Source organism: Schistocerca serialis, chromosome 11 (genome assembly GCF_023864345.2).
Source record: "Schistocerca serialis cubense isolate TAMUIC-IGC-003099 chromosome 11, iqSchSeri2.2, whole genome shotgun sequence".
Classification (NCBI taxonomy): domain Eukaryota; kingdom Metazoa; phylum Arthropoda; class Insecta; order Orthoptera; family Acrididae; genus Schistocerca; species Schistocerca serialis.
In genome coordinates, this window is record NC_064648.1 from 188193069 (window position 1) to 188208605 (window position 15537).

A 15537-nucleotide genomic window follows, 5' to 3' on the forward strand; every position below is an offset into this window, starting at 1 on the left:
GCGACTGGAAGAAAGCGCAGGTCGTTCCCATTTTCAAGAAGGGTCATAAATCAGATGCGAATAATTATAGGCCTATTTCGCTTACGTCAATCTGTTGTAGAATAATGGAACATGTTTTGTGTTCTCGTATTATGACGTTCTTAGATAATACAAATCTCCTTCATCATAACCAACATGGATTCCGCAAACAGAGATCATGTGAAACTCGGCTCGCCCTATTTGCCCAAGAAATTCACAGTGCCGTAGACACTGGCGAGCAGATTGATGCCGTATTCCTGGACTTCAGGAAGGCATTTGATACGGTTCCGCACTTACGTTTAGTGAAAAAAATACGAGCTTACGGAATATCGGACCAGGTTTGTGGTGATTGGATTCAGGATTTCCTAGAAGAAAGAACACAACATGTCATTCTTAACGGTTCAAAATCTGCAGATGTAGAGGTAATTTCGGGAGTACCGCAGGGAAGCGTGATAGGACCTTTATTGTTTACAATATACATAAATGACTTAGTTGACAACATCGGTAGCTCCGTGAGGCTATTTGCAGATGACACGGTTGTCTACAAGAAAGTAGCAACATCAGAAGACTCGTACGTACTCCAGGAGGACCTGCAGAGGATTAATGCATGGTGCGACAGCTGGCAGCTTTCCCTAAACGTAGATAAATGTAATATAATGCGCATACATAGGGGCAGAAATCCATTCCAGTACGATTATGCCATAGGTGGTAAATCATTGGAAGCGGTAACGACCGTAAAATACTTAGGAGTTACTATCCGGAGCGATCTGAAGTGGAATGATCACATAAAACAAATAGTGGGAAAAGCAGGCGCCAGGTTGAGATTCATAGGAAGAATTCTAGGAAAATGTGACTCATCGACGAAAGAAGTAGCCTACAAAACGCTTGTTCGTCCGATTCTTGAGTATTGCTCATCAGTATGGGACCCTTACCAGGTTGGATTAATAGAAGAGATAGACATGATCCAGCGAAAAGCAGCGCGATTCGTCATGGGGACATTTAGTCAGCGCGAGAGCGTTACGGAGATGCTGAACAAGCTCCAGTGGCGGACACTTCAAGAAAGGCGTTACGCAATACGGAGAGGTTTATTATCGAAATTACGAGAGAGCACATTCCGGGAAGAGATGGGCAACATATTACTACCGCCCACATATATCTCGCGTAATGATCACAACGAAAAGATCCGGGAAATTAGAACAAATACGGAGACTTACAAGCAGTCGTTCTTCCCACGCACAATTCGTGAATGGAACAGGGAAGGGGGGATCAGATAGTGGTACAATAAGTACCCTCCGCCACACACCGTAAGGTGGCTCGCGGAGTATAGATGTAGATGTAGAAAATGTCTCCACCGAGTTCAGTGCTTTTACCTGCACGTGTAGGAACAGATTTTGTTGCTCGTTTCAGTTTCACAGGGTTGTTCTTAATTTCGCCTACTGCATTCATAACGTGAGCAAGTAATGCCTCACGTGTACTGACTTTTTCCTCACAAACTATGTCTTTCATCCATCCCCATACAAAAATCCATTGGCGTTAAATCGGGCGATCTGGGTGGCCACAGACGTGTAGCACCACGACCAACCCATTTCTGAGGAAAATGATCATTTAAACGTTTAGTAACTGCGTTGGCGAAATTTGGGGGCGCACCGTCATGTTGAAAATACATTTGCAATCGCGTAGCTAGTGGAACACCTTCGAGGAAGCGGGGCATTTCTTGTTGAAGGAATTACAAGTACGTCTCGCCTGTTAGACGTCGTGGGAAAATGTTTTATTAGATTTACCTTATAATAACAACAAAGTAAATGGATATAGTTTTTTACTTTAACCTCGTACAGTTTTGCGATGGCTTCATATTAGCGAAGTTGCTAAATTTGAGGCAAAATCTCCTATGAGCCGTAACCCCGTAGCTAAATATTTGTGGACCTATGTTTATTCGAACTTTCTCCTTTAGTTTTACTTGTAGAATATGTTAAAATGTTTGCATACCTTCGTGAGCCACCCTGTATACTGGCTGATCAGCTGAACTGTTTACGTCAGTTTCGAAACCGTTTAAGGGATCGTTATCATGTTTGCACCTGCTTAACTGCGAGGAACTGCTGGATGAGCGACGTCGTACTCATATTAACTGCAGGGGACGGGGATCAGCCTCTCTTTTTCAAATGAAATTGCAGTGTGTGTCAATACGTGGTGATGTATTATGCAGAGCTGGAGGAGGACAGGGGGCTGTGTCTCGCCTACAGCAGTGTCGTTAGGCGAGTTAGGCGACCCTCAGGCGGCTAAGGACACGCCAGCGGGTACATCCGAGTGCGGTGCTGGTGGAAACTGCGCTCTATGAAACACAGGGTGTGTCAAAAAGTGTCATCCGATTTCAAAAAGATCATAGCTATTATGGTATTTGAGATATGTGAGCCGGCCGCTGTGGCCGAGCTGTTCTGGGCGCTTCAGTCCGGAACGGCGCTGTTGCTACGGTCGCAGGTTCGGATCCAGCCTCGAGCATGGATGTGTGTGATGTCGTTAGGTTAGTTAGGTTTAAATAGTGCTAAGTGTAGGGGACTGATGACCTCAAATTTTAAGTCTCATAGTGCTTCGAGCCATTTGAACCATTCTTTGAGATATGTGGGTGAACAACACACTCCTGGAAAGAGCAAACTTTCGAGTTTTACATGGTTACCAATAGGTAGCAGCAGTGTGCGCCACCTTTAGTTCCCCTAATAATAAAAATGGTGTCGGGACAACGGAAAGCGTTTTGCGAACTGCGTGTCAGTAACAACCATTCAGCGTGACTTTCGTACTGTGTACGATGTGGATCCTCCTACAGCGCACAGCAGTAGTCGATGACGTGAACTATGGCGAGAAACAGGTTGTTTGTGTAAAGGCAAATCGCCAGGTCATCCCAGAGTGTCTGACACACACGTCGAAAGCATCCGCCACAGTTTCCCAAGGAGTAAGCACAAATCCGTTCGCCGTGCATCTCGACAGCTTAACATACCCCCGATGTCCGCCTGGCGTGTGATGCGTACACGTTTACTTACGAAACCGTGCCGGCCGCGGTGGTCTAGCGGTTCTAGGCGCTCAGTCCGGAACGGCGCGACTGCTACGGTCGCAGGTTCGAATCCTGCCTCGGGCATGGATGTGTGTGATGTCCTTAGGTTAGTTAGGTTTAAGTAGTTCTAAGTTCTAGGGACTGATGACCACAGATTTTAAGTCCCATAGTGCTCAGAGCCATTTGGACCATTTGAACGAAACCTTACAAAATTCAGCCACTGCAAGCTCTTCGAGAAGGTGACAAACAACAACGTGTGGAGTTCTATCATTTAGGTCTTAGCAAGATGGAGGATGAAAGTTTTCTTCCACGCTTAGTGTTTAGTGACGAGGCAACATTCCATTTAAATGGAGAGGTGAACCGTTATTATGTGAGAGTATGGGGTAGCGAACAACCACATGAACTTGTACAACATGAGAGAGGCTCTCGAAAATTGAATGTGTTTTGTGCAGTTAGAACAGTAAAAGATGTACATCCTATTTTCCTTGGCCTAGAACACTGTTACAAGAAGTACATATTTCGATATGGTGGAGAAAGTTCCTATCCCACAGTTGCAGACTGATTCGAACGACTTCATTTACCAACAGGATGGGGCACTGCCACACTGGCATCTGGAAGTGCAGGAATTTTTAAATCAAAGGATAGCCTAACGACGGATCGGCCGCACTGGACCAAATAATTCAGCCTTACATTCTTGCCTCCAAGGTTACCGGACGTGACTATGAAAGACTCTGTTCATGTGCCTCCATTACCAACAACAGTGAATGAACCGAGACATCGCATAACAGCAGCTGTGGAAGCTGCAACTCAAGACATGCCCGCTGCAGTGTGAGAACAATCTGAATACAGCACTGAAATATGCCGTACATTTCAAGGCCGGCATATTGAACACTTATCAGAAGGAATGAAAAAAAAATACTTTTTTGAGTTTTCCGTTCATCAAAACACAAAAGTCATTGTGTATGTTTATTAGTTACAGAAATATAGACGTGTCAAATAGGATAAATATTTTTGATATACCCTGTATATGGTGGCAACTGAGTGCTGACTCGAATGGGGGCAATCTATCATGAAACCGAAGATATCACAGAGATATTGGTGAAGAAATGAGCGCACCGCAACATTGATCACAATTTTGTGACAATTATTACAACATTTACGAAACTTTTGATTACGGATATTGTCAGAGACCACTGACAGTTAACAACTAACACACTCTTCGAGCTGTAGCAGCATATGAGGTGTCACCTCAAAGCTAAACACTACAAAAACCAGATTTCATTTACGCAACTTGCTCTGTTTTGTAGCATTACGGTTTTTTTAAATGTGCCAATACTCTGAACTTGCCACAGTTGCACGTGATAAGGGGAAGGTTGAGATATTTAGATTCAAACGTAATCATAATCTATGATGATTACTGTAGCTGATGTTGAATGCTATTTAATCCAAGGTTTACTGATTAATGGAAATGGGCTTTAGAGAAAATTCTAAATGAAAAAGGAAAAGCTCCACTTTATGTAACTTCTTAGAGAATAAATGAACAGATGGCGGATGGGCACTCCTCTTACATTAGCGACACGTTAATCGTATATCTCTAAGTAGCATATTTCGTGTGTGCACAGAACGACTTACTTGAATATGATTTACGTTTTTGTTAATATCTTATGTAATATCACACTGCTCATGCTTCGAGTGACCACAAAATGTCCGTGACAACTAAGATTATTTTTAATTTAACTATTTTGAATTTAATGTAAAGTACGTATGTGGGACAGCCTTAAATATGAATATTACTCAGTGTTAAACGTTGAGTCAGTGTTGGGCGATGCCACAGAGAATGTGGAAGGGCGTGGACCACTGCGCCTGTTCTCTTTGCGTCTTTCGGTTCATTCGGTATTTGGTGTTCCGTCGTTCGAGTTTCAGCAGCTTTCTGTCTCGGAGTGTCGTTCCGGTGATCTCACGAGAGGTAAACCTGTAGACGGATCTGGTCGGCGAGTTAACGCAAACTCTTTCTGGGTGCAGAGCGCTGGACTCCAATTAATTTACTGAGCTCTGCCCCACGCTTCCTGCAGGATTTCGAATACTATAAATACAGTTTCGATGATTTATTTTGGAACACTTGTTGGACCTCTAGCTTCGTACTAGTGAGAACCAAGGCAGAAACGAACTTGCAATATTATTGAAATGAATGAAATAAAATCGCAAAAAAAAAAATGGTTCAAATGGTTCTGAGCACTATGGGACTTAACATCTGTGGTCATCAGTCCCCTAGAACTTAGAACTACTGAAACCTAACTAACCTAAGGACATCACACACATCCATGCCCGAGGCAGGATTCGAACCTGCGACCGTAGCAATCGCGCGGCTGCGGACTGAGCGCCTAGAACCGCTAGACCGCCGCGGCCGGCAATAAAATCGCCATAACTTGCCAACGGTTTGCTTTAGGACGTTAAAACTGCATGGTTAGCCACGGGCCATGATGGGAATTAATATCCGCATGCGTTTGGTTTGCTTTAGCGACGAAGCCCACTTTAATTTGCGTAGATTCGTCGATAAGCAAAACAAGCGCATTTGGGGGACTGAGAATCCGCACTCCGCAGTCGAGAAATCTCTCCACCCTCAACGGGTCACGTAATAATCGGTGCGATACTCGTCGATGGCACGGTGACTACCGAACGGTACGTGCAGGGTTTGGAAAACGATTTCATCCCCATTATCCAAAGACACCCTGATTTCGACAAGATGTGATTCATGCAAGGCAGAGCTCGATACCATCGAAGCAGGAGAGTGTCTGATGTCCTGGAGAAGCGCTTTGGGGACCGCATTCTGGCTCTGGGGTCTCAAGGGTCTCTATTGGCCGCAATATTCTCCGGACCTGATCACATGCGACTCCTCATTGTGCGGCTATATTAAAGACAAGGTGTACAGCAGTAACCCCAAGACCACTGCTTAAATGAAGACAGCCATTCAGCAGGTCATCGACAGCATCGACGTTCCGAGACTTCAGCGGCTCATGCAGAATTTCCCTATTCGTCTGCGCCACATCATCACCAATGATGGCAGGCATATCGAACGTCTCATAACCCATGGACGAATATCAGTAGTGATATTCACATGCTGCACGCCCGACAGCTTGTGACTAATTCGCGATTTTTCTCATACAGTTGAATAATTCTGACCCTCTAGATTATTTTGCTACAGCTGTGTTATTGGTTGCATGTGAGCAGTGAACGATGTTTTGCATCGTGTGAAGGATCAAAATTTTTTGAAATGTTTGCACACAGTTTTGATAATTACCGCTTTGAGAAAAAAGAAATCTGCAAGCATATGTTCTGCATTTACGCTGTACTTCTGCACTTTATTTATGATTATTTGTTAATGACTTTCCTTTGAATCCACAATGAAGTGAGATCACCATTCACAGATATTTCAGTAATATCAATAAATATTTATGAATGATGAACTGTAATTCGATTGTGTTAGTCAACTTTATTAGCCCTACGGTTTTGATTGTTCAGTCCATTTCTCAATACTCCGCTAAACATCCTATAAATTGTTAAGACAAATGGATCATTTCTTATCTGCGTACCGGGACATTAAAACACCAGAGTGCGACTAACCTCTGTGACACATAAAGGCGAGTCAGCCCGCAGTGCAGGTCAGATATTCCGGCCTTGCGACGTCCAGACACCGCTGCCAGAAGGTAGGGAAGAGACTCATTTGTAAAAAAAATTTACAGCTTAGGATTTATCTCCTTTGAACACCGAACCGAAAGTTTTGTTATATGTAAATTCGCGAATTCTTTTGACAGTAGCGTAATACGAAGTTTTCTACTCTCAGTACAGAACTCCAAAATTGGAAAAATAAATTATTTAAAGAAGCAACTCAATTCTACTGTTCTGCAAGTCCTGTGGACAAAAGAAAATAAGCTGTATGATTCAACGAATTGGAAAGATACATTACATCTGCTGACTTCAAATAAAATGCTGAGTAGTTGTATCCTTCTGTTAGGTCAGTGAAAATATTGAAGTGATAAGTCCCCACATTACGGCATCGAAATGGGGGATGACAGAGATAACCGACATACTACACTTTTTTCCAAAATTGTTTCTCTGAGGAAGATCTTACAGTGGTTCCTTATTTAATTCGTCAAGCGAACGCCTGAATGACATATGCCGAAATAAACGTCCATTGGGCACAAAAACTACTGAAATCACTCTACAGAGGAATAGCTACTGGATCTGACAGAATGTCAATCTGTTTCTATTTAGAGTATGCGAAAGAATTTTCTCCTCTTCTAGAAGCAATGTACCGTATGTCATTTCAGGAGCGAAGCGTTCCTAGATTTGGAATTGTCTCTTCTCAGTTCCTGATTGTATTGCTGTTATTGTTGTGGTCTTCAGTCCTGAGACTGGTTTGATGCAGCTCTCCATGCAACTCTATCCTGTGCAAGCTTCTTCATCTCCCAGTACCTACTGCAACCTACATCCTTCTGAATCTGCTTAGTGTATTCATCTCTTGGTCTCCCACTACGATTTTTACTCTCCACGCTGCCCTCCAATACTAAATTGGTGATCCCTTGATGCCTCAGAACATGTCCTACCAACCGATCCCTTCTTCTAGTCAAGTTGTGCCACAAACTTCTCTTCTCCCCAATCCTATCCAACACCTCCTCATTACTTATGTGATCTACCAACCTAATTTTCAGCCTTCTTCTGTAGCAACACATTTCGAAAGCTTCTATTCTCTTCTTGTCCAAAATATTTATCGTCCATGTTTCACTTTCATACATGGCTACACTCCATACAAATACTTTCAGAAACGACTTCCTGATACTTAAATCTATACTCGATGTTAACAAATTTCTCTTCTTCAGAAACGCTTCCCTTCCCATTGCCAGTCTACATTTTATATCCTCTCTACTTCGACCATAATCAGTTATTTTGCTCCCCAAATAGCAAAACTCCTTTACTACTTTCAGTGTCTCACTATCTAAACTAATTCCCTCAGCATCACCCGACTTCATTTGACTACATTCCATTATCCTCGTTTTGCTTTTTGCTTTTGTTGATGTACATATTATATCCTCCTTTCAAGACACTGCCCATTCCGTTCAACTGCTCTTCCAAGTCCTTTGCTGTCTCTGACAGAATTATAATGTCATCGGCGAACCTCAAAGTTTTTATTTCTTCTCTATGGATTTTAATACCTACTCCGAATTTTTCTTTTGTTTCCTTCACTGCTTGCTCAATATACAAATTGAATAACATCGGGGATAGGCTACAACCCTGTCTCACTCCCTCCCAACCACTGCTTCCCTTTCATGCCCCTCAACTCTTATAACTGCCATTTGGTTTCTATACAAATTGTAAATAGCCTTTCGCTCCCTATATTCTACCCTTGCCATCTTCAGAATTTGAAAGAGAGTATTCCAGTCAACATTGTCAAAAGCTTTATCTAAGTCTATAAATGCTAGAAACGTAGGTTTGCCTTTCCTTAATCTAGCTTCTAAGATAAGTCGTAGGGTGAGTATTGCCACACGTCTTCCAATATTTCTACGGAATCCAAACTGATCTTCCCCGAGGTCAGCTTCTACTAGTTTTCCCATTCATCTGTAAAGAATTCGCGTTAGTATTTTGCAGCTGTGACTTATTAAACTGACAGTTCGGTAATTTTCACATCTGTCAACACCTGCTTTCTTTGGGGTTGGAATTATTATATTCTTCTTGAAGTCTGAGGGAATTTCGCCTGCCTCGTACATCTTGCTCACCAGATAGTAGAGTTTTGTCAGGACTGGCTCTCCCAAGGCCGTCAGTAGTTCTAATGGAATGTTGTCTACTCCTGGGACCTTGTTTCGACTCAGGTCTTTCAGTGCTCTGTCAAACTCTTCACGCATTATCATATCTACCATTTCATCTTCATCTACATCCTCTTCCATTTCCATAATATTGTCCTCAAGTACATCGCTCTTGTATAGACCCTCTGTACACTCCTTCCACCTTTCTGCTTTCCGTTCTTTGCTTACAACTGGGTTTCCATCTGAGCTCTTAATATTCAAACAAGTGGTTCTCTTTCCTCCAAAGGTCTCTTTAATTATCCTATAGGCAGTACCTATCTTACCCCTAGTGATATATGTCTCTACATCCTTACATTTGTCCTCTAGCTATCCCTGCTTAGCCATTTTGCACTTCCTGTCGATCTCATTTTTGAGACATTATATTCCTTTTTGCCTGCTTCATTTACTGCATTTTTATATTTTCTCCTTTCATCAATTAAATTCAATATTTGTTCTGTTACCCAAGGGTTTCTACTAGCACTCGTCTTTTTGTCTACTCGATCCTCTGCTGCCTTTACTATTTCATCTCTAAAAGTTACCCATTCTTCATCTACTGTATTTCTTTCCTCCATTCTTGTCAATCGTTCCCTAATGCTCTCCCTGAAACTCTCTGCAACCTCTGGCTCTGTCTGATTATGCGGGTCCCATCTCTTTAAATTCTCACGTTTTTGCAGTCTCTTCAGTTTTAGTCTACAGTTCATAACCAATAGATTGTGTTCAGAGTCCACATTTGCTCGATGGAAATGTCTTACAGTTTAAAACCTGGTTCCTAAATCTCTGTCTTACCATTATATAACCTATCTGAAACCTCCCAGTATCTCCAGGCCTCTTCCATGTATACACCCTTCTTTCATGATTCTTGAACCAAGTGTTAGCTATGATTAAGTTATGCTCTGTGCAAAATTCTACCAGATGGCTTCCTCTTTCATTCCTTACCCCCATTCCATATTCACCTACTACGTTTCCTTCTCTTCCTTTTCCTACTATCGAATTCCAGTCACCCATGACTATTAAATTTTCGTCTGCCTTCACTGTCTAAATAATTTCTTTTATCTCATCATACATTTCATCAATCTCTTCATCATCTGCGGATCTAGTTAGCATACAAACTTATACTACTGAGATAGGCGTGGGCTTCGTGTTTATCTTGGCCACAATAATGGGTTCACTATGCTGTTGGTAGTAGCTTGCCAGAGCTCCAATTCTTTTTATTCGTTATTAAACCCACTCCTGCATTACCACTATTTTATTTTGCGTTGATAACACTGTAGTTATCTGACCAGAGGTCTTGTTCCTCCTGCCACGGGACCTCACTAATTCCCACTATATCTAACTTTAACCTAACCATTTCCCTTTTTAAATTTCCTAAACTACCTGCCCGATTAAGGGATCTGACATTCCACTCTCCGATCCGTAGAACGGCAGTTTTCTTTCTCCTGATAACGCTGTCCTCCTGAGTAGTCCCCGCCCGCAGATCTGAATGGGGGACTATTTTACCTATGGCATATTTTACCCAAGAGGACGCCATCATCATTTAAGCATACAGTAAAGCTGCATGCCCTCGGGAACAATTACGGCTGTAGTTTGCCCTTCCTTTCATATACATTTAATTTCACTTAATGATTCCTTCATTTTTTGACAAATTATTTCATTCTGTTTGAATTTAACTAAATGCCTGTCTCGGTGTAAAGTTCGAAGCAACCTCTGCTGTGAAGCATGAGTAATGTTGCCAGATGACCTCAGAGTAATAAGTACATTCAAATTTTGTTATCATGTAACACAGATAATTCTGTAATTTTTCAAGACATCGAGTGTGTTTGATGAATTCGTATTGTGTTGCAAACTGTTTCAGGTGGTAGCTTACCCCTCAAACCGAGTTCCCTGCCGCCTGAAGTACTGTACGCAAGGGATAAACCGAATTAGCTAGCACTGTCTTAAACTGACTGGCCTTGTATTCGGGAGGGTGGATGGTCCGCTCTTCATTCTCCCACCCTAATTTAGATTTTCGTGGTATCCGTAAATCATCTCCGATAAATGCTGGGTTTATTCCTACTATAAGGCCACTGCTAACTATTTGTCACGCTCTTGCCATTCTAGACCTATAAGCCTACAAATGTCTCTATATGTAAATTATCTTATTTTATCGCGCCTAGATTGTAATACCAGGACGTGTCCGATATGCCTGTAAATAGTGATCTACTAATAAAAAACAACTACTACTACTACTACCACCATTACTACAACAACTACACACAAATGCTAAAGTACGCTTACATACCAGGTCAATACATGCATGGGAGTGTGATCACGTGTGTTCTGGACATAATGTAAAGCGCTCATGCGGACTTGTTACCTCATTCCTTCCTCAGTTTATCTGCAATCAGAGGTACAGTTTTCAGCCCTTTCTGGCCTTCTACTGATAATGGTCGACCTATCGTAGTCGCTAAGTAGAGCGCCATACAGCTATAACTGCTGTAACCAAGTGCGTACTTAGTATCTGAGCTAAGAGGTAATTCCTACTAATTTTGTGGATGGGGAATGTGTGGAGAAAACTAAGCATAATTTATTACGACGAGAAACTAAGGAATTATGAAAAACAGTTTATCAGTGCCACATCGTCGTAGTAGGTACCTACCAAAATAAATAGCTCCCTCATAACCTGATTACCGTGTGGGTCAGACCCGCTACCGTGTCAATCTCTGCCATACCGACTCTGGTTACTTCTTCAAAGTGGCAACAAGCCCAGTACAGGCGCATTAGATTTATTTCTATTTTAATCTGGTCCAGAGTTGATAGGAATATAATTAAGTCTGTTTGTAATCATTTAATGACTGGGGTCGTACTTGGTGACAGACTTCAATGAAGTTTGGAAACAGAGATCTGTAAAAATGCAGATAAGCGAAATTAGTTACAGACCTATTAGAGTCCTTCAATTCCTTTCAAAAGTCTATGAGAATGTGGTTCGGATAGAATACTGATTTGTGTGACTGACCAAAACTTCTTACCAGCCGCACTGTTTGCCTTTCGCAACGAGTTCTGTATAGAGAAAACACTACCGAACCTCAGAAACTGAACGATTGCAGAGGTAAGCAAAATTAAATATCCCGCTGTATATTTTGCGAAGTTGTCAAATTCTTCCACTCTGTGAGCCACAAAGCTCTACAGAGCAGACAATTAGCTGGTGGAGTCAGACCTTCATAACAGAAATCATAGGGTGTCGCAGGAATGAAACTGCCTCGGAATGGGAGAAAATGTCGCGCGAGGTCCCTTAAATGGCACACTCTTGTTGTTAATCCTCATAAAACTATATCGCCGTCTAGCGACTTTAAAGTGAAGTTTCAGACATGCAATAATTACCTGTTACCAACGCAAGTAGGCATTACTGATCTTAAACTAAATTAAACGCAGTGTGTATAAGATTCCTATTGCTCTGTGCGTAAACGAGAATACTTTAGTCCGATATGAGAATTTTAACCTGTGCAAATTTTGTGAAGACGAAAGCGAGTTAGCTGAACCAGGTGTGAGGCTGTGTAAAGGTGGGCAGAAGGGAAGTCTTGTTTTATGAGTAGGAAAAGTAATAGTCGGAGGGAAAAGAACTATAGCACGCAGGGAGTTGAAGTAGTTTGAGCACCCAGAGACTAAGGAAGAGGTTAAGTAGCCAGCATATTAACACAGCAGCACTATCGCATTACAGTACTAAAATGTAGGAGGAGATCACACTATTCGTTTCGAAACTATCGACGGGGAAGAAAAGTCCGAAGACAAGGAGGAGGAAAGAGAAAAGGTCCAAGAACTTAAATTTCAGCTGTGTATCGACGGAAACGATATAAGATTATCAAGAAGAAGGATGAAGACAAGGGAAGTACGAGAAGGTACCAATAGTTGTTACAGAACACGAGTATAAGTTACACAAAGAGAGGATGTGTACGAAATAAAACAGTTATATGGTCTCAGAAATAGAGTGAGATTTTGAACTACAGCAATGGTGCAGACTTTGATATAAAACGTGAGTGTGTACCGACTTGGAGCTTGAGTGAATGGGAAGTAATAAACTGATTAAGTATTGCACAAATTATTTAATGACAGGACCAAAACACACGTTCTCAAAAGTGTGAGTTCAAATAAAGTGACACCATCCAACGTGAGTGATGGACTGTAAATTGTACGGCAACACGTGTTAACGAAACTGAACTTTTACAGACACCGTGTCATGTAGACGATGTTGCTGATATGACAAGAGATAAAAAACATTAAGAGGCGTCCGATGAGGGGAGCGCAGGAGACATGCAAATTGGTCTCCCCATTCGATCTAGTGACTGCGATATGTGGCATCGTGTACGTCACGTACTTGCACAGATAAGGCTGCAGGCGTTCCACTTAGTCGTCGTTTCGAACACCTACTGCTCTGCACAACGTTGCTGAGTAAACTTTTGGAATCAGCCTCTACATAAATTCAACATCCAACTTTCCTCCATGTTGTTACTTAGAGTTTAGTAAAAACATTTATGAACCCAGAGCATCTGAATTTCTTCCAGCTGGCAGATAGATGTTACGTACATTACCACTCTGTAGAAGTGTTCCAGCAACTGTCGCCTGAAACGTCGTGGCAGATCAGAGCCGTGTGCCGGACCGAGACTGGAATTCGGGACATTTGCCTTTCAAGGGAAAGTGCTCTGCCAGGTAGTTTCATATTACTCACACTCTTTTGCGCAGTGAAAATTTCATTGCGGAAGCCTCGCCTGCTTCAGTTGTCATTTAGGTCCGACAAGCATACATCAAAAGCAACATTCGTTCTGGAACCTGTATCAAAACCATCCAACTCCGTACAATAATAACTAACGCTGGCAGCACCATTATTTACATTGTGCTGTAAGAAGGTGTATTTACTAAAGATCATAGCTGACGTGATAATAAGAGCTGTCGCGCTACAGGTAGAGGAAAATAGTTGGGAAAAGAGAAAAACATCTCAGTCTCCCTTTAGTTTTCACCCGCTTTCATACCCGCCGCTTTTAAGTGTGGATAACACTGAGAACACAAGAATGCCCAATAGAGGGAAGTTAGACGCACAGTATATACCTACCGTACGTTGATGGAAGGAGTACGTGGAGACTCACCAGACACGTCGGGCGCCGCGGCAGCCTGTGCAGTGGCGGTCGGGAGCGAGACTCGCTTCTTGTCCTGGACTGGGCTGCCGCCTCCCACCCACTCTGTCCGCAGTTTTGCTCCAGACCCCCTCCCTCCCCCCACTCCTTTCCCCTCCCCCCTCCGCACCGACAACGATAACCCTTGCATAGGTCTGACGTTCGAAATATTTCTGCCATGTGATCTTAGCCGAAACACTAAGAATTCTTGCTCTTACGCAAAGGCTGTAAGTGAATTCATATCGCGTATTCTGTCGCCCAGTGGCCATTCTGGCACCGTAATGCAAAGTGATGCATTCGGTATTTCTAAACTGTTTCACCGCGAAATACGGTCCCTTCTTTCAACCATCGCACGAAGCCCCAAACTGCAGAGACTGAGATAAGCGATCGCGGAACAGAGTGGCTGGAACCTCTGACTAGGAGAAAGCCACGTGTGCCACATCAGATGCTCTTCGTTCCCAGCCTCTGTCCACTCCATTTCCCGGCAGCGACGTACTTGCCCACCACGAGGTGTTCATTTCAGTCGCCTTTCCCTCTCCTTGTCCGAGATACGCACCCCGGACAGACCATTACTCGCCCTCTGGAGGCGCCTCTCACTTGCCGTCAGCACTGCGTCCAGCCATGACAGTGGTCTCGTTCCAGCGATGCGCCCTACAATTGATGACTACATTTGTAGAGTTACTAAACTGAGAAGATCTTGACTGCTTATTTTCACTCGCTCTGCCTAACAGTCCTTGGCCTTTTCTATATCCTTCCTGTTGGACGAGAAGGGGTTCGCACCTGAAAGTGTACAAAACTGTCGATAATTTTGTGATTGAGGGGGAAACCACACGAGGAAGCTGTTTGACACCGAATTTTCGAGATACTTATGGGGTAGGAAGATTTAATTAGAATTTGAAGCAATTGAGTGAACTGAGACATCGCATGACAGCAGCTGTGGAGGCTGTAACTGAAGACATGCTAGCTGCAGTGCGGAACAGTTTGAATACCGGATTGACATTTGCCATTCATGTCAAGGGAAGCATATTGAACACCTAGGAAAAGGTATGAAAAAGAAACTTTTTCAGTTTCCCGTTAATGAAAAAAGGATATTCATTGTACGAGGGTCACTGAGTAAGTAATGTTCCACATTTTGTTTGGAAAATGCGTTAATGTACAAAGACAAATGTCCTTGTTGATGCTTCACATTTTATGTTTGTTCTGTGCCCGGTGAAGTTTCCAACCGTTCTGGCAGATGGCAGAGCCGTAGTACAGCGTCAACATTGCGTCTACATACGACTCACGTTACAAGCAGCATGCTGTTATTGAATTCTTGTGTACAGGAAAACGAACTGGGGTGAACATCCATAAAATTTTGCGTACAGTCTCTGGCGATGATGCAGTTGATAGGAGTACAGTTGGACGATGGGTAAAGAAAGTTACAGCCTCAGGAAATTCAGAAACAGAACTCCATGATCAGCCATGCTCGGTACGTCGTGTGACAGACATTCTGAGTGGT

At 42.8% G+C, this 15537-nt stretch overlaps 1 protein-coding gene across 2 annotated transcripts in view; it reads right to left on the reverse strand.

Moving 5' to 3' along the window:
* The window catches only part of LOC126426700 (ankyrin-3-like), a 48958-nt gene extending 34866 nt beyond the window's left edge, over positions 1 to 14092 (reverse strand). The window contains exon 1 of one of the 2 annotated variants that reach the window (XM_050088621.1): positions 14013 to 14092. The gene's annotated coding sequence lies outside the window, so the exon portion shown is untranslated. Of the gene's footprint in view, positions 1 to 13978 lie in introns of both variants that reach the window. The other variant, XM_050088622.1, reaches the window with a different exon arrangement.
* Between the last annotated feature and the right edge of the window lie 1445 nt (positions 14093 to 15537).